Below are 23,877 nucleotides of genomic sequence, written 5' to 3'. Positions count from 1 at the left end.
CAGAAAGCACTACTTCAAATCTACAGATACTGTAAATCAACAACTCCCATCTAATCAATCAAAGCCACAAGAGCCTGGAGTATGTTGGATGGAGCGAACCAAATCCTTTTTTGATTGTGGGGGCAGTGGGGGGGTTGGGGTAAGCTCTGGAGATGTGATAACATTTGTAATACCATTTATGAATATATAGGCAATAAATGGGTTTACATTATAAGCTTATTAAATTGTTAATAAGTTGTCTGTTCATTTGTATTGCTTTGCATAATTCTGCTGATTTGTGCTGTCAAAACGAAACTTAAATTTATATTCCAGGTACATAAAGAACAGCTCAATCCGATTAGCTGGACTGGGTTAGGCATGGGTTTCACAGAATCGACAGAATAGGAGCCAGCCATAAACTGTTAGCCATACTCGTTCTCCAATTCCATTCTCCTGCCCACATCCTGGATCCTTTTGAAATCAAACTCCATATAAATGATGCCATAATCTCTATATCACCACTCCTCATACCCCCGATAAAGCATTCCAGGCATATAAAAGATCTGCATCAACGCATGTGTTCTCTGCAGGAAATGCTGATTGGCCCGTTGCCTGTTTCCAACACTTTGCTTCTCATAACACTTGTGACACTGAATTATTCTTTTGGGCTTAGCTTCAAAATTCGACACTTTCCATTTCAGGTACTCAGTAACAATATCATAACACTGTGGTGATATGCATCACTGTAAATACACAAGGGGTTAATGTACATTCACTACACCTAGCTAGACACTAGAGGGAGCACCAGAGACATCAAGACACCCAGACGTGACACTACCACAGGAGGGCATTACACCAACCCATATAAAAGGACACAGCACACGTGCTCAGTCTCTGTCCAGTGGAGACACTTAGTGAGTACAGACAGGGTTGTTTGAAACACATCACACCCACCACGTGGATTGTAGCAGACTGGTTAGTTGGTCTGAGTAGCTATAGCAGGATTAACAGGAGAGTCGAATCCAAGTAGGAGAATTGTTCATAGTTTAATAAACGTGTTAAAGCTATCTCCAAGTCTGAACCTTCCTTTGTCAGAGTGCACATCAAGGAAGCAGCTTATGCTACGTCAAGAGCATAACAAAACACACATGTTAAATACAGTGTCAAAAAATAGTGTACAGGCCAGATCCAGAAAACTAAAGGGTGCCAATTTTACACCGTTATTTAAAAAGGACAAAGAGGGAGATAGACAGAGCAATTAGTCTAATGCTGAGAACTGCCAGTCACCATAACCCTGGACAAAGTTAACTATCATTTAAAGATCACAGATAATAAATGGATTAGTTCAAGGCAAATTGTGTCTGATCAACTTGATTTCATTCTTCAATTCAATGTTGATACATATATCAATGTTTATAAAAGCTTGTCTGCTGATATTATGAACTGTGGCAGAGAGATTTTTTGGAATGGGCAGATAGGTGACAGATGAAATTCCATGGGGAAAAATGTGAAGTGATTCCTTTTGGTAGGAAGCACAATGAGAGACAATATAAAATAGAGGGTACATCATAAAAGCAGATGCAGGAGCAGAGGGGCCCGTTGTATATATACGGAAGTCACAAAAGGTGGCAGGGCAGGTTGAGAGTGGTGACTAAAGCATACAGTATCCTAGACTTTATTAATAGGGGTGTAGAGTAGAAAAGCAAGAAAGCTATGTTGAACTTGTAAAAGACACTGGTTTGGCCACAGCTGCAGCATTGCGCCCAATTCTGGACACCGCACTTTAGCGAGGATGTAACGGTATTAGAGAATGCAGAAAAGATTCAGGTGAATGGTTCCAGGGATGAGGAGCAGTTAGGAAAATAGATTGGAGAAGTTGGGACTATTTGTCTTGGAGGAAAGAAGGCCAAGAGAAGATTTGATAACAGTATTCAATGTCTGGGGTCTGTACAGAGTTGATTGGGAGAAACTTTCTACTCGTGAAAAGATTGAGGACGAGAAGGCACAGATTTAAAATAATTAGCAAAATAAACTTTTTCATGTAGTGAGTGATGAAGGTCTGCGATAGGTATTCCTTGGAAAGAGAAAGCTGATTGAGGTGTATAAAATTATGAGGGACACAGATAGGGTGGATAAGCAACTTTTAGGGTGGATATGAAACTTTTTCCCTAGCGGAGTAGTCAATAACCATGGGACATAGATTTAAACTAAGGGGTAGGCGAGTTCGAGGGGAATTGAAGAATAATGTTTCCATCCAGAGGGTGGTGGGAATCTGGAACCCATTGCCTGAAAGGGTGGTAGAGGGGGGAACCCTCACAACATTTAAACATTTCGATGAGCACTACAAGGGAACAAACCAGGTGCTGGAAAATGGAATTAGAGTAAATAGGTGCTTGATGGTTGGCGTGGCCACGATGAGCCAAAGGGCATCTATGACACCAAGGAATAGGAAGAAGAGATCTCTCAGTCCATCAAGCCTGCTCTGCCATTCAATACAGCTGATCTCTGGTTTCAACATAAGTGCTAGTCTGAAATCAGCCACCCCCCCCCCCCCCCCAAACAGACATTGGGTGAATAAGTGACAAACACAGAGACCCGCGCTTAACGTTCCAGCTCTGTTCCTGAAAGGTGCAACTTTAAATGAAACAACACAAACCAATGTAAAAGCTGTAGGCAGAGATTCTCCGCCGGTGTGATTCTTGGTTATGCCGGCGCCCGGTGGTTTCCCGACGGCATGGGGCTGCCCCACAATGGGAAACCCCATTGGCCGGCTGGCGTAACGGAGAATCCTGCCGGCCGGTCAGGGCAAAAATGTGGCGCAGCGGGGCGGAGAATCACACCCGTAGAGTCCACAAATTCCCACCAACCATGCTTGACGCCACATTTAGAAAATGGAGATGGGACGGGTGTCGTTAGCGGTCAGGGACTTTTACTCACAACCTTGGACGAACTGATAGAGGATCTGGGTCTGCCTCCGCAAGGAGACAGCAAAGTACCCCAGGGACCCAAGAGGCACACTACTGGAGGAATTAATATACATGGACAGTAAGGAGGGAGGAATACTGTGGGAACACATACCGACGGTTACTGTACAGGACAAGACTATGCTACAGGGTGGCACGGTAGCACAGTGGTTAGCACTGTTGCTTCACAGAGCCAGGGTCCCAGGTTCGATTGCCGTCTTGGGTCACTGTCTGTGTGGAGTCTGCACGTTCTCCCCGTCGTGTCTGCATGAGTTTCCTCCGGGTGCTCCGGTTTCCTCCCACTAGTCCCAAAAGACGTGCTGTTAGATGGATTGGACGTTCGGAATTCTCCTTCTGTGAACCTGAACAGGCGCCGGATTGTGGCGACTAGGGGCTTTTCACAACTTCATTGCAGTGTTAAAGTAAGCCTTCTTGTGAGAATAAAGATAATTTTTATTAAAACTACCACTGGACGAAGTCAGATGAAAACGGGAGGACGAATTGGGGACAGAAGAGGATTGGGGACTCTGAAGCGAAGCACTGAGCAGGGCCAACTCCAGATCCTCTTGTGCCAGGCTAAGCCTCGTACAGTTTAAAATGGTGCACAGAGCTCACCTAACCAGACCAGAACCCCAACGAGCAGGCTCTTCCCAGAGGTGGAGGACTTGTCGGGTTCTGGACAGCCTTCTTCGAGGCAATGTCCAAGGTTGTGGGGATGAGGGTGGAGCTGTGCCCGAGAGTGGCAGTCTTCGGGGTATAGGGCCAGCCAGGACTACATATGGGGAAGCGGGCGGACGCCCTAGCTTTTGCTTCCTTAATCGCACGCCGGAGAATCCTGCTCGGCTGGCGATCAGCAGCACCACCCACAGCTGCAGACTGGCTCGCTGACCTGTCGGAATTCCTCCACCTGGAGAAGATCAAGTATATCATCCGAGGGCTTCCACAAAGCGTGGGGGCCATTCAACAGCCTGTTCTAAAACCTGTTTGAGACCAACAGCGACTCGGATGGTGGGGGGGGGGGGGGGGGGGGGGGGGGGAAGAAGAAGAGACGGGACGGGACATCACAAGGGAAAGAGGCGGAAGAGGGGAGGCGAGAAGGGAACCCAAGGGGGTCATGGAATGGAACACAGGGGAAAAACTAGAGGAGGGGAGGGGAGCCCCGCCCGCCCCCCAAACGACAAAAAACTAAAAACCCCAACGGAAAGAAACGGAACTCAGTTTGTGGCGCCAAGGGCAGAAGGCAACACTAAGAGGGATACCAAGCCACCAATGAAGGGAAGGGAGTGAAGGGGGCTGACAGGGAGACCACATGTAAAAAGCTGTGTAAATAAGAAAAAAAAACTTCATTTGTAAATATCAGACACTCTGAAAAAAACTGGAGAAACTGGAGACTACCAATAAAAAAAATAAGCTGTAGTGTCTGTAGCACTTTCTCATCAGGAAACATTCTACCCTCTTGAATTGAAATATTTTATATTGTTCAATTCCTATCCTGACAAACTAAAATAAAACATTTGAAAATATGAAAGAAATATGCTGACTCTGCTTCACTTGTCAGCCTATTAGGACTATTAGGTCTAATAGTTTTCCCAGCATCTCTCCTCTCGTTATGGGCAGTACGATAGCACAGTGGTTAGCACAATTGCTTCACAGCTCCAGGGTCCCAGGTTCGATTCCCGGCTTGGGTCAGTGTCTGTGCGGAGTCTGCACGTTCTCCCAGTGTCTGCGTGGGTTTCCTCCGGGTGCTCCGGTTTCCTCCCACAGTCCAAAGATGTGCAGGTTAGGTGGATTGGCCATGCTAAATTGACCTTAGTGTCCAAAATTACCCTTAGTGTTGGGTGGGGTTACTGGGTTATGGGGATAGGGTGGAGGTGTGGACTTGGGTAGGGTGCTCTTTGCAAGAGCCGGTGCAGACTCGATGGGCCGAATGGCCTCCTTCTGCACTGTAAATTCTATGATCTAGTTATGGTAATTATTTTAAGTTCCTCCCTCTTGTTCACCTCTGAATTTTCAAGTACCTTTGGAAAGTTTTCTTCGTTTTCTAAAGTTGAGAGAGACACAAAATACCTTTCTTGTTTTATCAATTCCACAGATTCACTCTCTGGGGAACCAACATGAGCTTTAGTTCCTTTTTCCTATTTACATACTTGTCAGGAAGTGGTGGCACAGTGGCATTGTCACTGAACTGGATAATGCCCTGGGCACCCAGGTTCAAATCCCACCATGAAATCTGAATTCAACAAAAATCTGGAATTAAAAGTCTAATGATGACCATGGAAACTGCAGTGGATTGTTGTAAAAACCCATCTGGTTCACTAATGTCCTTTAGGGAAAGAAATCTGCCGGCCTTACACGGTCTGACCGACATGCAACTCCAGATCCCCAGCAATGTTGTTGACTCTCAAGGCAAATTAGGACTGGACAACAAATGGTGGCCCAGCCAGCAATTCCCACACATCAATAAATAAAAAAGAGAAACCCTTACCAGTGCTTTCATATTGCTAGCTTTCTCACAATCGTTGTTCGCCCTCTACTATTTTCAGTCATTCTTTCCTGGTTCTTAAAACCGGACCCATCTTCTGACCCCCCACATCTTTGCAAATTAGTATTTCTTTCAATTTGATACCATTCTTAACCACTGTATTTAGCCATGGTTCTCAAATTATCTTTCTTTCTCCCTGGGATAAATCTTTACTGGGAGTTTTTTAAATATCTTGAAAGCTGCCATACAACTCTTTATTATCCTTACATTTAACCTAGTTTCCCCAATCCAATTTAGTTACTTCTGCTTCCATTTATTTTAATCAGGGTTAAAACACTAGTCTCAGACTCACACTTCTCCCCTTGAAATTGAACATGAAATTCCATTGTATTATGATTGCTGTCATTATGGTGCCGAGGACCCGGGTTCGATCCGGCCCCAGGCCACTGTCTGTGTGGAGTTTGCACATTCTCCCAGTGTCCGCGTGGGTTTCACCCACACAACCCAGGGTAGGTGGATTGGCCACGTTAAATTTCTCCTTAATTGGAAAAAAATAATTGGGTACTCTAAATGTATTGAAATTATGATTGCTGTCACCGACAGGCTCCTTCATGGTGAGGTTATTGATGTCTCACTGCTCATTACCAGGTCCAGAATAGCCTGCTTCCTGATTGACTCTAGAACATGCTGCTCTCAAATATCGTCCAGAATACACTATGAACACTATGTCCAAGCTACCTTTGCAAATCTGATTCATCCTAACTACATACAATCATAGAAGCGCGACAGTGCAGAAGGAGGCCATTCGGCCCATCGAGTCTGAACCGATCCTCTGAAAAGAGCACTCCACCCAGGTCCACCCCCTCCCCCTCACTCTGCTCCCATCCTTACAACCTGACCTGCACACCCTTAGACACGAAGGGGCAATTTAGAATGGCCAATCCACCCAACCCACATATCTTTGGACTGTGGGAGGAAACCAGAAACACTGGAGGAAACCCACGCAGACACTGGGAGAACGCGAAAACTCCACACAGAGTCACCCAAAGCCAGAATTGAACCCGGGTCCCTGGCGCTAAGACAGCAGTGCTAACTACTGTGCCACCATGCCACCCTACATGTAGATTAAAGTCACTCACGATTATTACAGCGCCTTTCTAGTAGCTCCATTTATGGAGGATGAAGCAGCTGGAGCAAAAAGGTTGACAGAAAAGGGCGGCATGGTGGGACAGTGGTTAGCACTGCTGCCTCACAGAGCAAGGGACCCGGATTTGATTCCGCTTGACTGCCTGTTGTTTGTACATTTTCCTTGTGTTTGCATGGGTTTCCTCCAGGTGCTCCCGGTTTCTTCCCACAGTCCAATGATGTGTAGGTTAGGCGGATTGGCCATGCTAAATTGCCCTTTAGTGTCCAAAGATGTGCAGGTTAGGTGGGGTAGGAAAGGGAATGGGCCTAGGAAGGGTTGGTGCAGGCTCAATGGGCCGAATGGCCTCTTTCTGCATTTCCCAAGATCTCTGTTCCTCCACATTCCTCAGAACCCTGCCGTTGACCCTGTAATCCGCATTCAAATTATTTTTCTACCAAAATTAATCACCTCGCACGTATCAGGGTTAATTTCCATCTGCCATTTTTCGGCCCAGCTCTGCATCCTATCAATGTCTCTTTGCAGCCTACAACAGCCCTCCACCTCATCCACTACTCCACCAATCTTGGTGTCATCAGCAAATTTACAGCCCCCTCCTCCAAGTCATTGATAAAAATCACAAATAGCAGAGGACCCAGCACTGATCCCTGTGGTACACCGCTGGTAACTGGTCTCCAGTCTTAAAAATTTCCATCCATCTGTCTTCTATGTGATAGTCAGGGAAAGGATTGGACCACTTAAGGACAGTGGGAAGAATCTATGTGTTTTCATAGAATTCACAGTGCAGGAGGCCATTCGGCCCATCGAGTCTGCACCGGCCCTTGGAAAGAGCACCCTACCCAAGGTCCACACCTCCACCCTATCCCCATAACCCAGTAAACCCACCCAACAACACAACACTAAGGGCAATTTTGGACATCAAGGGCAATTTAGCATGGCCAATCCACCTAACCTGCACATCTTTGGACTGTGGGAAGAAACCGGAGCACCCAGACGAAACCCACACACACACGGGGAGGATGTGCAGGCTCCGCACAGACAGTGACCCAAGTCGGAATCCAACCTGGGACCCTGGAGCTGTGAAGCAATTGTGCTATCCACAATGCTGCCGTGCTGCTCTGTGTTGAGCCAGATGAAATGGGCGAGGTACTAAATGAGTACTTTGCATCAGTGTTCACCAAAGAAAAGGGCTTTGTGGAAGATGATTCTTGGGTAGGGTGTGTGGACAGTCTGGGTCATGTTAACATCGAAAAGGAGGACATATTGGGTCTTTTAAAAGATATAATGGTAGATAAAGTCTTCTGGGCTGGATGAGATTTACCCAGAATACTGAGGGAAGCAAGGGAGGAAGGTGCTGGGGCCTTGACTGGCATCTTTGTATCCTCATTGGCTACAGGTGAGATCCCAGAGGACTGGAGAATAGCTAATGTGGTACCGCTGTTTAAGAAAGGTAGGAGGGATAATCCTGGAAACTATAGGCCACGAGCCTCATGTCAGGAGTAGGTAAATTATTGGAGAGAATTCTTAGGGACAGGATTTATACCCATTTGGAAACAAATGGACTCATTAGCGATAGACAGCATGGTTTGTGAAGGGGAGGTCATGCCTCACTAATTTGATCGAGTTTTTTGAGGTGGCAAAGATGATTTACATGGGGAGGGTGGTGGATGTTGTTTACATCGACTTTGACAAGGTGCCCATGTCAGACTGGTACAAAAGGTGAAGTCACAAGGGACCAGAGGTGAGGTGGTAAGATGGATACAGAACTGGTTTGGTCACAGAAGGCAAAGGATAGCAGTAGAAGGGTGTTTTTCTGAATGGGATGTTGTGACTTGTGGTGTTCCACAGGGATCTGTGCTGGGGCCTCTGTTGTTTGTGGTGTACATAAACGATTTGGAGGAAAATGTAGCTGGTTTGATTAGCAAGTTCTTGGATAACACCAAGGTTGGTGGAGTGGGAGATAGTGTTGAGGATTGTCAGATGATACAGCAGGACATAAATAGGTTGTAGACTTGGGCAGAGAAAAGCAAATGGAGTTTAATCCAGATAAATGTGAGGTAATGTAGGTCTAACATAGAGGGGAAATATACCGTAAATGGCAAAACTCTTAGGATGTAGAAAGTCAGAGAGATCTGGGCATGCGGGTCCACAGATCTTTGAAAGCGGCAACACAAGTGGACAAGGTAGTCAAGAAAGCATACGGAATGCTTGCCTTCATTGGACGGGGCATTGAGTATAAAAACTGGCAAGTCATGCTACAGTTGTATAGAAGCTTGGTGAGGCTGCACTTGTAATATTGCGCACCATTCTGGTCGCCACACTGCCAGAAGGATGTGGAGGCTTTGGAGAGGATGCAGAGGAGTTTTACCAGGATGTTGCCAGGTCTGGAGGATGTTCGTTCTGTGGAGAGGCTGAATAGACTCGGACTGTTTTCATTAGAAAGACGGAGGTTGAAGGATGACCTGATGGAGGTCTATAATATTATGAGGGGCATGGATAAAGGGGATGGGCAGGCACTCTTTCCCAGGGTGGAGAGTTCAGTCACCAGGGGGCATAGGTTTAAGGTCCATGGGGCAAAGTTTAGAGGAGACGTGGGAAGCAGGTTTTTTTAAATTAAAAAAAAAAATTTTATACACAGAGTGGTGAGTGCCTGGAACACGTTGCCAGGGGAGGTTGTGGAAGCAGATACATTAATGGTGTTCAAAAGGCATCTTGACAAACACATGGATAGGATAAGTATAGAGGGAAATGGCACAAGGAAGTGCTGAGGGTTTTGGCAAAGGTTGGTATCATGACCGGTACAGGCTTAGAGGGTCGAAGGGCGTGTTACTGTGCTGTGTTGTTCTTTGTTCTATTTATCCCCAGCAGGATAAATACTCCCCACCCCCAGTGGGATAACCACCACCGCCCCCCCACCCCCTACCCCTGAAGTGGGACGAATATGCCTCCCCCACTCTCCAGGTGGATAAATATTCCTCCACCCACCCCAAAGCAGGATAAATACCCCTCCAAATTCAAGTGTGATAAATATTCATCCATGTCCACCCCCGAGCAGAATAAATCTTCCCCCACAACCCGAGTCAGATAAATCTTCCTCCGCACCACCCTCCCCCCACAGCGGGTTAAATATTCATCCATGTCCACCCCCGAACAGAATAAATCTTCCCCCACAACCAGAGTCAGAATCTTCTTCCGCAGCCCCCCACCCCCCCACAGCGGGTTACATATTCCTTCCCTCCCAACCCCCAGCAGAACAAATACTCCTCTGTCCAGCGGGATAAATACTCCTCCCCCCCCCAGTGAGATAAATCTTCTTCCACACTCACCAGAGCAGAATAAATCCCCCCCCCCCCCCCAGTGAGGTAAATATCCATCCATGCCCACCCCCAAGCAGAATAAATGTTCCTCCGCAACCCCTAGTCAGATACATATTCCTCCCCCCCCGCCCCCCACACTGGGTTAATTATTCCTCCCCCTCCCCCCCACAGCAGAACAAATATTCCTCTCTCCAGCGGGATAACTACTCCTCCCCTCCAGAGAGATAAAACTTCTGCCACTCCCACCGCAGAGCAGAATAAATGTTCACCCTCACCCCCGCCTGGATTAATAGTCTGCCAACCACCTCCGCAGCGGGATAAATATTCTTCCATCCACATCCTCAGTGCAATAAATACTCATCCGCCCTCCAGCGGGATAAATACTCCTCCGGACCCCCCCCCCCCCCTCCTCCTCCTCCCCCCCCCCCCAACATCACAGGAAGAAAATGTTTTTTTTTTTTTAAATTTAGAGTACCGAATTATTTTTTCCCAATTAAGGGGCAATTTAGTGTGGCCAATCCGCCTAAACTGCACATCTTTGGGTTGTGGGGGTGAAACCCACGCAGTCATGGAGAGAATGTGCAAACTCAACACAGACAGTGACCCGGGCCGGGATCGAACTTGGGACCTCAGCACTGTGAGGTAGCAGTGCTAACCACTATGCTGCCGTGCCGCCCCTCAGGGGATGAATATGCTGCTGTCCCCCACCCCCTTTGCAGCAGGATAACTGTTTCTCCACACCCTTCCCCCCACACCACACACGGCAGGATATACTCCTCTGTCCCCTCCACCACTCTCCAGCGGGATTTATATTTGGATATTCCACCCACACACACAAGCTGGATAAATACTGCTCCGCCCTCCAGCAGGATAAATAATCAATCTGTTATGGGCCAGGGTTTAGAGAAAGTGTCATGATATCCATATTAACATATCATGGTGCAATCACACACACACTGATGGACAGGCAGTTGGACCAATCAACACACACACACATCACAGCCAATCACCAGTGAGAGCACACGCACTATAAAACAGGGAACACCACGGTTCCCGCTCATTCTACCAGTAGATAGCTCAGAGCACAGAGCTCACAGCGTGCCACTCAGACATACACCATGTACTGAGTGCCTCACTAAGGAAGTGCTAGGGCTGGGTCCACAGGTTAGCTGGTGAAGTACGAACCACAGCCTGAAGTTAATAGTTATTATTGTACAGAATAATAAAACAGAGTTGTACCATCCACAACCGTGTTGGTTCGTTTGTGTATCGGAACATCCAACACAACATGATACCAGGGCTGGAAACTCACCAGCGACTGTGAGACCTACCTGCACCTCTTCAGAGATCCGCCATCCTGCGCCATGGACACCATCAGCCCGCCGCAGCCGCTCCAAATCGCTGGAAATCTCGGCGTCAACTGGAAGCTGTTTAAACAGCGCTTCCAGCTCTTCTTAGAAGCCACAGACATGGAGAATGCATCGGACACCAGGAAGATCGCCCTCCTCCTCTCCACGGCGGGGCAACACGCCATCCACATCTACAACTCCCTGGCATTCGAGGAAGGCGAGGACAAGACGAAGTACAAGACTGGTCCTTCTAAAATTTGAGGAACACTTCAGCGTGGAAGTGAATGAGACCTTCGAGAGGTACCTCTTCCAGCAGCGCCTGCAGGGTAAGGATGAGCCTTTTCAATCTTATCTGACACACCTCCGTATCCTCGCACAGTCCTGCGGCTATGAAGCCACCTCTGACTCCATGATTTGGGATCAGATAGTTTTTGGTATCACCTCGGACACCCTACGCCAGCAGCTCCTCAAAATAAAGCACCTCACCCGAGCCACCGCCATCAAAATCAGCGTCCTCCACGAAAACGCGACCAGCCGGTACTCCCAATTTCAGGCAGCCGAATCGGCACGGCAGGGGTCCTACGAGGCCGAGCGGGTCCAGTCGATCGAGTTCCACCCGGCCCGCGGCCTGGACGAGGGCGGCCATTTTGCGCGCTTTCCGAGGCCTCCCGCGCTTGTACGCGCCAAAAGAGGGGACGTCGACGCAGAGGGACGTGATGCGCAGGCGCGCTCTACGCAGGACCGCACCGCGCATGCGCGGTGGCGCAACGAACACCATGACGTCATGACATGCGGCAACTGTGGATCCACACATTTAAAGCGGCAATGTCCAGCCAAAACACGACAATGCCTCCGCTGTGGCAGGGTGGGCCACTATGCTGCCTGCTGTCGAGCAGCTCAACCTGCCAACTCTCCGCAATTCCGCCAGCCTCGCAGGGACGTGCGGGCCATTCAGCCCCCATACACCGAGTCATACCCTGACGATGTACAGACCGGTGGTACCGACGACCAGGAACCCTTCCGCGTTGCGGTAATAGACAGGAATCGGATGTCCCTAATTAGGGGGCAGCACGGTAGCATTGTGGATAGCGCAATTGCTTCACAGCTCCAGGGTCCCAGGTTCGAATCCGGCTTGGGTCACTGTCTGTGCGGAGTCTGCACATCCTCCCAGTGTGTGCGTGGGTTTCCTCCGGGTGCTCCGGTTTCCTCCCACAGTCCAAAGATGTGCAGGTTAGGTGGATTGGCCATGATAAATTGCCCTTAGTGTCCAAAATTGCCCTTAGTGTTGAGTGGGTTTACTGGGTTATGGGGATAGAGTGGAGGTGTTGACCTTGGGTAGGGTCCTCTTTCCAAGAGCCGGTGCAGACTCGATGGGCCAAATGGCCTCCTTCTGCACTGTAAATTCTATGAAAAGGACAGGAATCTATGAAAAGGACCCACCAGCCGATGCCAGTGCACAGCATTAATCCGGGCGATGAATGGTGTGCCACCCTAACGGTCAACCGATCACCAATCACATTCCGCTTAGACACTGGTGCCTCCGCCAATCTCATTGCATGGTCAACCTTCCACACCTTGAAGGTCAAACCACCGATTCGGCCATCCCACTATCAGCTGGTCGATACAACGGTAACGTGATCCTGGCCATGGGGTCCTGCCAGCTCGAGGTTGCACACAATTCATACGCAGCCACACTGTCTTTTGAGATAGTTGGATCCTCGAAGGACTCTCTGCTAGGCGCACAGGCGTGCAAGATCCTCCACCTCGTTCAGCGGGTACACACTGTCTCCAGAAGGCACGTCCGATTTCCCGGATGCAGGCTTTAGGGCGCAGCTCCACTCGCTCCTCGCCCACAACCAGGAGGTTTGAGGGCATGGGCACACTGCCCTACACGTACAGAATACGGCTCAAACCGGACGCCACCCCGTTCATTCACGCACCTCGTAGAGTCCCAGCACCACTCAAGGACCGCCTCAAGCAGCAGCTGCAGGACCTGCAGGACCAAGGAGTGCTTTCCCGGGTCACGGCGCCAACGCCATGGGTCAGCTCCATGGTGTGCGTCAAGAAGCTCCGGATCTGCATCGACCCGAAAGACCAATAACATCATGAGGGAACACTACCCCATACCCAAACGGGAAGAAATCACGAGTGAAATGGCCCGGGCTAAAATCTTTACCAAGCTTGATGCCTCAAAGGGTTTTTGGCAGATTCAGCTGGATCAGTCCAGCAGGAAGCTGTGCACTTTCAACACTCCCTTTGGCAGATACTGCTACAATAGAACGCCGTTTGGCATCATCTCGGCATCCGAGGTGTTTCATCACATTATAGAACAGATGATGGAGGGCATCAAAGGGGTGCGCGTCTATTTTGACGATGTCATCATCTGGTCCACCACACCACAGGAGCACATCAGTCGTCTCCAGCGTGTCTTTGCACGGATACGAGATCACGGCCTGCGCCTCAACCGAGCCAAGTGTTCTTTTGGCCAAACTGAGCTAAAGTTTCTGGGGGACCACATATCCCGGTCAGGGGTGCGTCCGGATGACGACAAAGTGGCAGCTATTGCAGCCATGCCGCAGCCGGCAGACAAGAAGGCAGTGCTACGCTTTCTCGGGATGGTCAACTTCCTGGGGAAGTTTATTCCCAGCCTTGCCTCGCACACAATGGCTCTTCGCCACCTGGTCAAGAAGACAACGGAATTCCAGTGGCTGCCCGCACACCAGAAGGAATGGGAGGAGCTCAAGATCAAGCTCACCACCGCCCCGGTATTGGCGTTCTTCGACACTACTCGGGACACAAAGATCTCGACTGATGCCAGCCAGTCCGGCATTGGGGCGGTACTCCTGCAATGGGACGACACTGCATCATGGGCCCCGGTTGCCTATGCCTCACGGGCCATGACCCCCACAGAACGGCGCTATGCGCAGATTGAAAAGGAGTGCCTGGGTTTGTTAACCGGCATCGATAAATTCCACGACTGTGTGTATGGTCTTCCGCAGTTCACTGTGGAGACCGACCATTGTCCCCTGGTCGGCATCATTCAGAAGGACCTCAACGAGATGACCCCTCGCCTCCAGAGCATTTTGCTCAAGCTCCGGAGGTACGACTTCCAACTTGTCTACACCCCGGGAAAGGACCTCATCATCACGGATGCCCTGTCCAGAGCAGTGAGCACACCGCCCGAATTGGGGGGGTTCGTTTGTCAGGTCGACGTACAAGTAGCCTTCACATCAGCCAATCTGCCGGCTACTGATGCACGTCTGGCTCACATTCGCCGTGAGACTGCGGCTGACCCCCTTCTACAACGTGTGATGCACCACATGACGGAAGGGTGGCTCAAGGGGCAGTGCCCACAATTCTACAAGGTCCGGGACGACTTGGCCGTCATTGATGGTGTCCTCCTAAAGTTGGACCTGATTGTGATCCCACACAGCATGCACCGGCTTGTCCTCGAACAATTGCACGAAGGCCATCTCGGGGTTGAGAAGCTGTGTACTGGCCGGGCATCAGCGATGACATCGCCAACATGGTGCTCAACTGCCCCACCTGCCAAAGGTTTCAGCCGGCGCAACCCCCTGAGACGCTTCAGCCCCATGAGTTGGTAACGTCTTCCTGGGCAAAGGTGGGTGTGGACCTCTTTCATGCGCTCGACAGGGACTACGTCATTATAATTGACTATTTTTCCAATTATCCGGAGGTCATACGCCTGCACGACTTATCATCATCAACTGTAATCAGAGCATGTAAAGAAACCTTCGCTCGCCATGGCATTCCGCTTACCGTCGGACAACGGGCCCTGTTTTGCGAGCCAAGAATGGTCTTCTTTTGCCGCTTCATACGGCTTCACACACGTGACGTCCAGCCCTTTGCATCCCCAGTCGAATGGCAAGTCGGAAAAGGGCGTCCACATCGTGAAGCGGCTCCTCTGCAAGGCTGCTGATGCCCAGCTGTTGATGGGTCGCACCCTCAGGACCACTGTGCCGTCCATTCATGTTCCTAAATCCGACCATGCTCCAGTACGGCAAAGGATGCGACAGCAGCGTGCTCAGCAGAAGGTGGCACATGACACTCGGGCAACTGATCTTCCTGCCCTGGCGCCTGGAGACAACGTCCGCATACACCTACCAGAGGGTGGCTGGTCGGCGACTGCCGAGGTTCTCTGCCGCGTGGCTCCCTGCTCGTTCCTGGTTCGCATGCCTGATGGCTCCATTCGCCGGCGTAATCGGCGGGCCCTTCGGCTGCTTCCGTGCTCGCTACGTGATCATGCACAGGTGCCACGCCCTCCTGTTGTCCCAGATGTCGACTTTGTGGAGCTTCCTGTCACTCTGCCTATTCTTCTATCGCCCGTGGCCAGGCCCATTCCTCAGCCGGTGGATCCTGACCCATCCTTGAGGCGGTCAACCCAAATTTGTCGCCCACCTAATAGACTGGACTTAAGATCCTGTTTGCACATTGGACTCACTGAATTGTTTTGCAATAATCTTAACGTGTTTCTCTTTTTGTCGTTCCAGGAGTTCTTTTTCGATATTTGATGATTGCACTTGTTTTGTTTGTGGTACAACCTCGTTGCTCTGTTGCACCTGACACCTTCCTATGTATATAGTTTAGCCTCATGTACATGTTGTAAATATTGCACACACATACTCGGATGCACTCAGTACACACCAATATTTATTACCATGTAGGTACATATCCTTGTGAAAAGGGGGGGGGGATGTCATGATATCCACATCAGCATATCATGGTGCAATCACACACACACACTGATGGACCAATCAGTGTAGATGGACCAATCAACACACACACACAACATCACAGCCAATCACCAGTGAGAGCACACACACTATAAAACAGGGAACATCACAGTTCCTGCTCATTCTACCAGGAGATAGCTCAGAGCACAGAGCTCACAGCGTGACACTCAGACATACACCATGTGCTGAGTGCCTCACTAAGATAGTGCTAGGGCTGGGTCCACAGGTTAGCTGGTGAAGTACGAACCACAGCCAGAAGTTAATAGTTATTATTGTACAGAATAATAAAACAGAGTTGTACCATCTACAACCGTGTTGGCTTGTGTGAGTATCGGAACACCCAACACAACACAAAGCATATCATGGAGTTTACCTGACCCACAAATTAAAAATTTTTTAAAATTTATTTTTTAATAAAGAGTACCCAATTCATTTTTTCCAATTAAGGGCAATTTAGCGTGGCCAATCCACCTACCCTGCACATCTTTGGGTGGCAAAACCCACGCAAACACGGGGAGAATGCGCAAACTCCACACAGACAGTGACCCTGAGTCGGGATCGAACCTGGGGACCTCGGCGCCATGAGACTGCAGTGCTACCACTGCGCCACCATGCTGCCCTCTGACTCACAACTTTTAATAGATTTTGGTTGAGGAGCACAAGGGCCCGCTTTCCAGGTGTTATGCAACAGAGATCTTAAGTATTTTTAAACAAAACAATGTTTATTCTATGAATCCAGTTAACATTTTATAAACACACAGTAAATATCTTAACTACCAACACTGATACCCCCCCAAAGATACAGTACTCTATAGGTAAACCTTAATAACTTTCCTAACAACATCCATAAACAGCCTTTTCCTCTCTGCCAGAAGCTCTCCGGTCGGGGCCTCGGAGCACTTTCTGTTGACCTCCAGGATGGAGTCAATCAACTGTTGCCTGGCCTCCCTCTCTTCCCCATCTCTGCGAGCCTTGTGGACTTTAATTTCTCCCCTGATCACGGCCTTCAGTACCTCCCAGAATGTGGAAAGTGAGACTGCCCGTTTCGGTTATTTGTAAAGTACTCACCTATGTCCTGTGGTATTTCCTGGCAAAAGACCTCGTTGGCCAAGAGGTCTGTGTCCAGCCTCTAAGTGGGGCGCTGGGCAAGGCCCGTCTCCAACCTCACATCCATGTCATGTGAAGCATAGTTGGAGATGACTATTGTGGAGTATTCCGCTCTGTTTGGGAGTTTTTTATAGGCCTCCTAATAGTTCTAGGGATGTAGAGGAAAGGATGGCGAAGATGATTCTGGATAAGAGCGAAAGTAACAGGGTAGTTATTATGGGAGACTTTAACTTTCCAAATATTGACTGGAAAAGATATAGCTCGAGTACAATAGATGGGTCGTTTATTGTACAGTGTGTGCAGGAGGGTTTCCTGAAACAATATGTTGACAGGCCAACAAGAGGCGAGGCCACGTTGGATTTGGTTTTGGGTAATGAACCAGGCCAGGTGTTGGATTTGGAGGTAGGAGAGCACTTTGGGGACAGTGACCACAATTCGGTGACGTTTACGTTAATGATGGAAAGGGATAAGTATACACCGCAGGGCAAGAGATATAGCTGGGGGAAGGGCAATTATGATGCCATTAGACGTGACTTGGGGGGGATAAGGTGGAGAAGTAGGCTGCAAGTGTTGGGCACACTGGGTAAGTGGGGCTTGTTCAAGGATCAGCTACTGCGTGTTCTTGATAAGTATGTACCGGTCAGGCAGGGAGGAAGGCGTCGAGCGAGGGAACCGTGGTTTACCAAGGAAGTGGAATCTCTTGTTAAGAGGAAGAAGGAGGCCTAGGTGAAGATGAGGTGTGAAGTTTCAGTTGGGGCGATGGATAGTTACAAGGTAGCGAGGAAGGATCTAAAGAGAGAGCTAAGACGAGCAAGGAGGGGACATGAGAAGTATTTGGCAGGAAGGATAAAGGAAAACCCAAAAGCTTTCTATAGGTATGTCAGGAATAAGCGAATGACTAGGGAAAGAGTAGGACCAGTCAAGGACAGGGATGGGAAATTGTGTGTGGAGTCTGAAGAGATAGGCGAGATATTAAATGAATATTTTTCGTCAGTATTCACTCAGGAAAAAGATAATGTTGTGGAGGAGAATGCGGAGCCGCAGGCTAATAGAATAGATGGCATTGAGGTACGTAGGGAAGAGGTGTTGGCAATTCTGGACAGGCTGAAAATAGATAAGTCCCCGGGACCTGATGGGATTTATCCTAGGATTCTCTGGGAGGCCAGGGAAGAGATTGCTGGACCTTTGGCTTTGATTTTTATGTCATCATTGGCTACAGGAATAGTGCCAGAGGACTGGAGGACAGCAAATGTGGTCCCTTTGTTCAAAAAGGGGAGCAGAGACAACCCCGGCAACTATAGACCGGTGAGCCTCACGTCTGTAGTGGGTAAAGTCTTGGAGGGGATTATAAGAGACAAGATTTATAATCATCTAGATAGGAATAATATGATCAGGGATAGTCAGCATGGCTTTGTGAAGGGTAGGTCATGCCTCACAAACCTTATTGAGTTCTTTGAGAAGGTGACTGAACAGGTAGATGAGGGTAGAGCAGTTGATGTGGTGATTTCGGCGGCAGCGGTGCGCAGGGGCCTTCTTGGAGGTGAGTAGTGTGTTTAAAAACCTTACCTTTACAGGAGCAGCCCTTTGGATTTCGGCGGCAGCGGTGCGCAGGGGCCTTCTGGGAGGTGAGTAGTTAGTTTAAAAGCTCTTACCTTTACAGGAGCAGCCCTTTGGATTTCGGCGGCAGCGGTGCGCAGGGGCCTTCTTGGAGGTGAGTAGTGTGTTTAAAAACCTTACCTTTACAGGAGCAGCCCTTTGGATTTCGGCGGCAGCGGTGCGCAGGGGCCTTCTGGGAGGTGAGTAGTTAGTTTAAAAGCTCTTACCTTTACAGGAGCAGCCCTTTGGATTTCGGCGGCAGCGGTGCGCAGGGGCCTTCTTGGAGGTGAGTAGTGTGTTTAAAAACCTTACCTTTACAGGAGCAGCCCTTTGGATTTCGGCGGCAGCGGTGCGCAGGGGCCTTCTGGGAGGTGAGTAGTTAGTTTAAAAGCTCTTACCTTTACAGGAGCAGCCCTTTGGATTTCGGCGGCAGCGGTGCGCAGGGGCCTTCTTGGAGGTGAGTAGTGTGTTTAAAAACCTTACCTTTACAGGAGCAGCCCTTTGGATTTCGGCGGCAGCGGTGCGCAGGGGCCTTCTGGGAGGTGAGTAGTTAGTTTAAAAGCTCTTACCTTTACAGGAGCAGCCCTTTGGATTTCGGCGGCAGCGGTGCGCAGGGGCCTTCTTGGAGGTGAGTAGTGTGTTTAAAAACCTTACCTTTACAGGAGCAGCCCTTTGGATTTCGGCGGGAACCGGAAGTTCGACCTCTGGCAAGTTTCCCCCCCCCCCCAACCAATAAATTCTGGTGGAGAGGAAACCCGAGACACTACACGTGTAGTGTCTCCCACCCACCCTCCTCCTCTAACCTAATAATAAGACCCATTGGTGTAAGGTAAGTGCCATATTATATTATTATATTATTAGCATTGTGCAGGTCAAGGATTGGAGGTGGAGGAGCAGTCTCTGCCAGCGAGAGAACCTGAGAACATCTCAGAAGGTAAGCAAGTGATTTTTACTTTTATACCTTTTTTTCAAATTGTGTGTGTCGGGGGGAAACTGAAGTGACATCACAGAAAAGCTGTGACCTGAGTGGCTGGTTGGGATTCTAACCTAAATTTTTTTGAGTATTTGGGAACTAATTAAACATAATAACTTAATTATATTTTAGAGGATATCTAAGCCAGAGATCGGAGAATATTATAGTTAGCTATCGCATTTCTATTAGAAATCTAGTGCTAGGAAACAGATAGTTGACAGTAACTTGGTAATTTAAAAAAAAAAAAAGTATTTAAAAAAAAAAGACAAATTTTAATTTTAATTAATTGACGCAATGTCAGTTAGAGGGGTGCTGTGCTCTGACTGTGAGATGTGGCAGGTCCGGGAGGCTTCCAGCGTCCCGGATGGCTTCATCTGCAGAAAGTGCACCCAACTGCAGCTCCTCACAGACCGCATGGTTCGGTTGGAGCAGCAATTGGATGCACTTAGGAGCATGCAGGTGGCGGAAAGCGTCATAGATCGCAGTTATGTAAGTGTGGTCACACCCAAGGTGCAGGCAGAGAAATGGGTGACCACCAGAAAGGGCAGGCAGTCAGTGCAGGAATCCCCTGTGGTTGTCCCCCTCTCGAACAGATATACCCCTTTGGATACTGTCGGGGGGGATAGCCTATCAGGGGAAAACAGCAGCAGCCAGAGCAGTGGCACCACGGCTGGCTCTGATGTTCAGAAGGGAGGGTCAAAGCGCAGAAGAGTAATAGTTATAGGGGACTCTATAGTCAGGGGCACAGATAGGCGCTTCTGTGGACGTGAAAGAGACTCCAGGATGGTATGTTGCCTCCCTGGTGCCAGGGTCCAGGATGTCTCCGAACGGGTAGAGGGAATCCTGAAGGGGGAGGGCAAACAGGCAGAGGTCGTTGTACATATTGGTACTAACGACATAGGCAGGAAGGGGCATGGGGTCCTGCAGCAGGAGTTCAGGGAGCTAGGCAGAAAGTTAAAAGACAGGACCTCGAGGGTTGTAATCTCGGGATTACTCCCTGTGCCACGTGCCAGTGAGGCTAGAAATAGGAAGATAGAGCAGACAAACACGTGGCTAAACAGCTGGTGTAGGAGGGAGGGTTTCTGTTATCTGGACCACTGGGAGCTCTTCCGGGGCAGGTGTGACCTGTATAAGATGGACGGGTTGCATCTAAACCGGAGAGGCATAAATATCCTGGCCGCGAGATTTGCTAGTGTCACACGGGAGGGTTTAAACTAGTATGGCAGGGGGGTGGGCACGGGAGCAATAGGTCAGAAGGTGAGAGCGTTGAGGGAGAACTAGGGAATAGGGACAGTGTGGCTCTGAGGCAGAGCAGACGGGGAGAAGTTGCTGAACACAGCGGGGCTGGTGGCCTGAAGTGCATATGTTTTAATGCAAGGAGCATTACGGGTAAGGCAGATGAACTTAGAGCTTGGATTACTACTTGGAACTATGATGTTGTTGCCATTACAGAGACCTGGTTGAGGGAAGGGCAGGATTGCCAGCTAAACGTTCCAGGATTTAGATGTTTCAGGCGGGATAGAGGGGGATGTAAAAGGGGAGGCGGAGTTGCGTTACTTGTTCAGGAGAGTATCACAGCTATACAGCGAGAGGACACCTCAGAGGGCAGTGAGGCTATATGGGTAGAGATCAGGAACAAGAAGGGTGCAGTCACAATGTTGGGGGTATACTACAGGCCTCCCAACAGCCAGCGGGAGATAGAGGAGCAGATAGGTAGACAGATTTTGGAAAAGAGTAAAAACAACAGGGTTGTGGTGATGGGAGACTTCAACTTCCCCAATATTGACTGGGACTCACTTAGTGCCAGGGGCTTAGACGGGGCAGAGTTTGTAAGGAGCATCCAGGAGGGCTTCTTAAAACAATATGTAAACAGTCCAACTAGGGAAGGGGCGGTACTGGACCTGGTATTGGGGAATGAGCCCGGCCAGGTGGTAGATGTTTCAGTAGGGGAGCATTTCGGTAACAGTGACCACAATTCAGTAAGTTTTAAAGTACTGGTGGACAAGGATAAGAGTGGTCCGAGGATGAATGTGCTAAATTGGGGGAAGGCTAATTATAACAATATTAGGCGGGACCTGAAGAACATAGATTGGGGGCGGATGTTTGAGGGCAAATCAACATCTGACATGTGGGAGGCTTTCAAGTGTCAGTTGAAAGGAATACAGGACAGGCATGTTCCTGTGAGGAAGAAAGATAAATACGGCAATTTTCGGGAACCTTGGATGACGAATGATATTGTAGGCCTCGTCAAAAAGAAAAAGGAGGCATTTGTCAGGGTTAAAAGGCTGGGAACAGACGAAGCCTGTGTGGCATATAAGGAAAGTAGGAAGGAACTTAAGCAAGGAGTCAGGAGGGCTAGAAGGGGTCATGAAAAGTCATTGGCAAATAGGGTTAAGGAAAATCCCAAGGCTTTTTACACTTACATAAAAAGCAAGAGGGTAGCCAGGGAAAGGGTTGGCCCACTGAAGGATAGGCAAGGGAATCTATGTGTGGAGCCAGAGGAAATGGGCGAGGTACTAAATGAATACTTTGCATCAGTATTCACCAAAGAGAAGGAATTGGTAGATGTTGAGTCTGGAGAAGGGGGTGTAGATAGCCTGGGTCACATTGTGATCCAAAAAGACGAGGTGTTGGGTGTCTTAAAAAATATTAAGGTAGATAAGTCCCCAGGGCCGGATGGGATCTACCCCAGAATACTGAAGGAGGCTGGAGAGGAAATTGCTGAGGCCTTGACAGAAATCTTTGGATCCTCGCTGTCTTCAGGGGATGTCCCGGAGGACTGGAGAATAGCCAATGTTGTTCCTCTGTTTAAGAAGGGTGGCAGGGATAATCCCGGGAACTACAGGCCGGTGAGCCTTACTTCAGTGGTAGGGAAATTACTGGAGAGAATTCTTCGAGACAGGATCTACTCCCATTTGGAAGCAAATGGACGTATTAGTGAGAGGCAGCACGGTTTTGTGAAGGGGAGGTCGTGTCTCACTAACTTGATAGAGTTTTTCGAGGAGGTCACTAAGATGATTGATGCAGGTAGGGCAGTAGATGTTGTCTATATGGACTTCAGTAAGGCCTTTGACAAGGTCCCTCATGGTAGACTAGTACAAAAGGTGAAGTCACACGGGATCAGGGGTGAACTGGCAAGGTGGATACAGAACTGGCTAGGCCATAGAAGGCAGAGGGTAGCAATGGAGGGATGTTTTTCTAATTGGAGGGCTGTGACCAGTGGTGTTCCACAGGGATCAGTGCTGGGACCTTTGCTCTTTGTAGTATATATAAATGATTTGGAGGAAAATGTAACTGGTCTGATTAGTAAGTTTGCAGACGACACAAAGGTTGGTGGAATTGCGGATAGCGATGAGGACTGTCTGAGGATACAGCAGGATTTAGATTGTCTGGAGACTTGGGCGGAGATATGGCAGATGGAGTTTAACCTGGACAAATGTGAGGTAATGCATTTTGGAAGGGCTAATGCAGGTAGGGAATATACGGTGAATGGTAGAACCCTCAAGAGTATTGAAAGTCAAAGAGATCTAGGAGTACAGGTCCACAGATCACTGAAAGGGGCTACACAGGTGGAGAAGGTAGTCAAGAAGGCATACGGCATGCTTGCCTTCATTGGCCGGGGCATTGAGTATAAGAATTGGCAAGTCATGTTGCAGCTGTATAGAACCTTAGTTCGGCCACACTTGGAGTATAGTGTTCAATTCTGGTCGCCACACTACCAGAAGGATGTGGAGGCTTTAGAGAGGGTGCAGAAGAGATTTACCAGAATGTTGCCTGGTATGGAGGGCATAAGCTATGAGGAGCGATTGAATAAACTCGGTTTGTTCTCACTGGAATGAAGGAGGTTGAGGGGCGACCTGATAGAGGTATACAAAATTATGAAGGGCATAGACAGAGTGGATAGTCAGAGGCTTTTTCCCAGGGTAGAGGGGTCAATTACTAGGGGGCATAGGTTTAAGGTGAGAGGGGCAAAGTTTAGAGTAGATGTACGAGGCAAGTTTTTTACGCAGAGGGTAGTGGGTGCCTGGAACTCACTACCGGAGGAGGTAGTGGAGGCAGGGACGATAGGGACATTTAAGGGGCATCTTGACAAATATATGAATAGGATGGGAATAGAAGGATACGGACCCAGGAAGTGTAGAAGATTGTAGTTTAGTCGGGCAGTATGGTCGGCACGGGCTTGGAGGGCCGAAGGGCCTGTTCCTGTGCTGTA

The 23,877-nt window shown here is 49.0% G+C and overlaps 1 protein-coding gene across 2 annotated transcripts in view; it reads right to left on the bottom strand.

Moving 5' to 3' along the window:
* The window catches only part of kdm5a (lysine demethylase 5A), a 408,944-nt gene that overhangs the window by 114,409 nt on the left and 270,658 nt on the right, over positions 1-23,877 (bottom strand). The gene's annotated exons all lie outside the window — the stretch shown is intronic.

This window comes from Scyliorhinus torazame, chromosome 19 (assembly GCF_047496885.1).
Source record: "Scyliorhinus torazame isolate Kashiwa2021f chromosome 19, sScyTor2.1, whole genome shotgun sequence".
NCBI classification, from domain to species: Eukaryota; Metazoa; Chordata; class Chondrichthyes; order Carcharhiniformes; family Scyliorhinidae; genus Scyliorhinus; species Scyliorhinus torazame.
The sequence above is the reverse complement of the archived record's forward strand: the minus strand, read 5'-3'. Positions and strand labels throughout refer to the sequence as shown.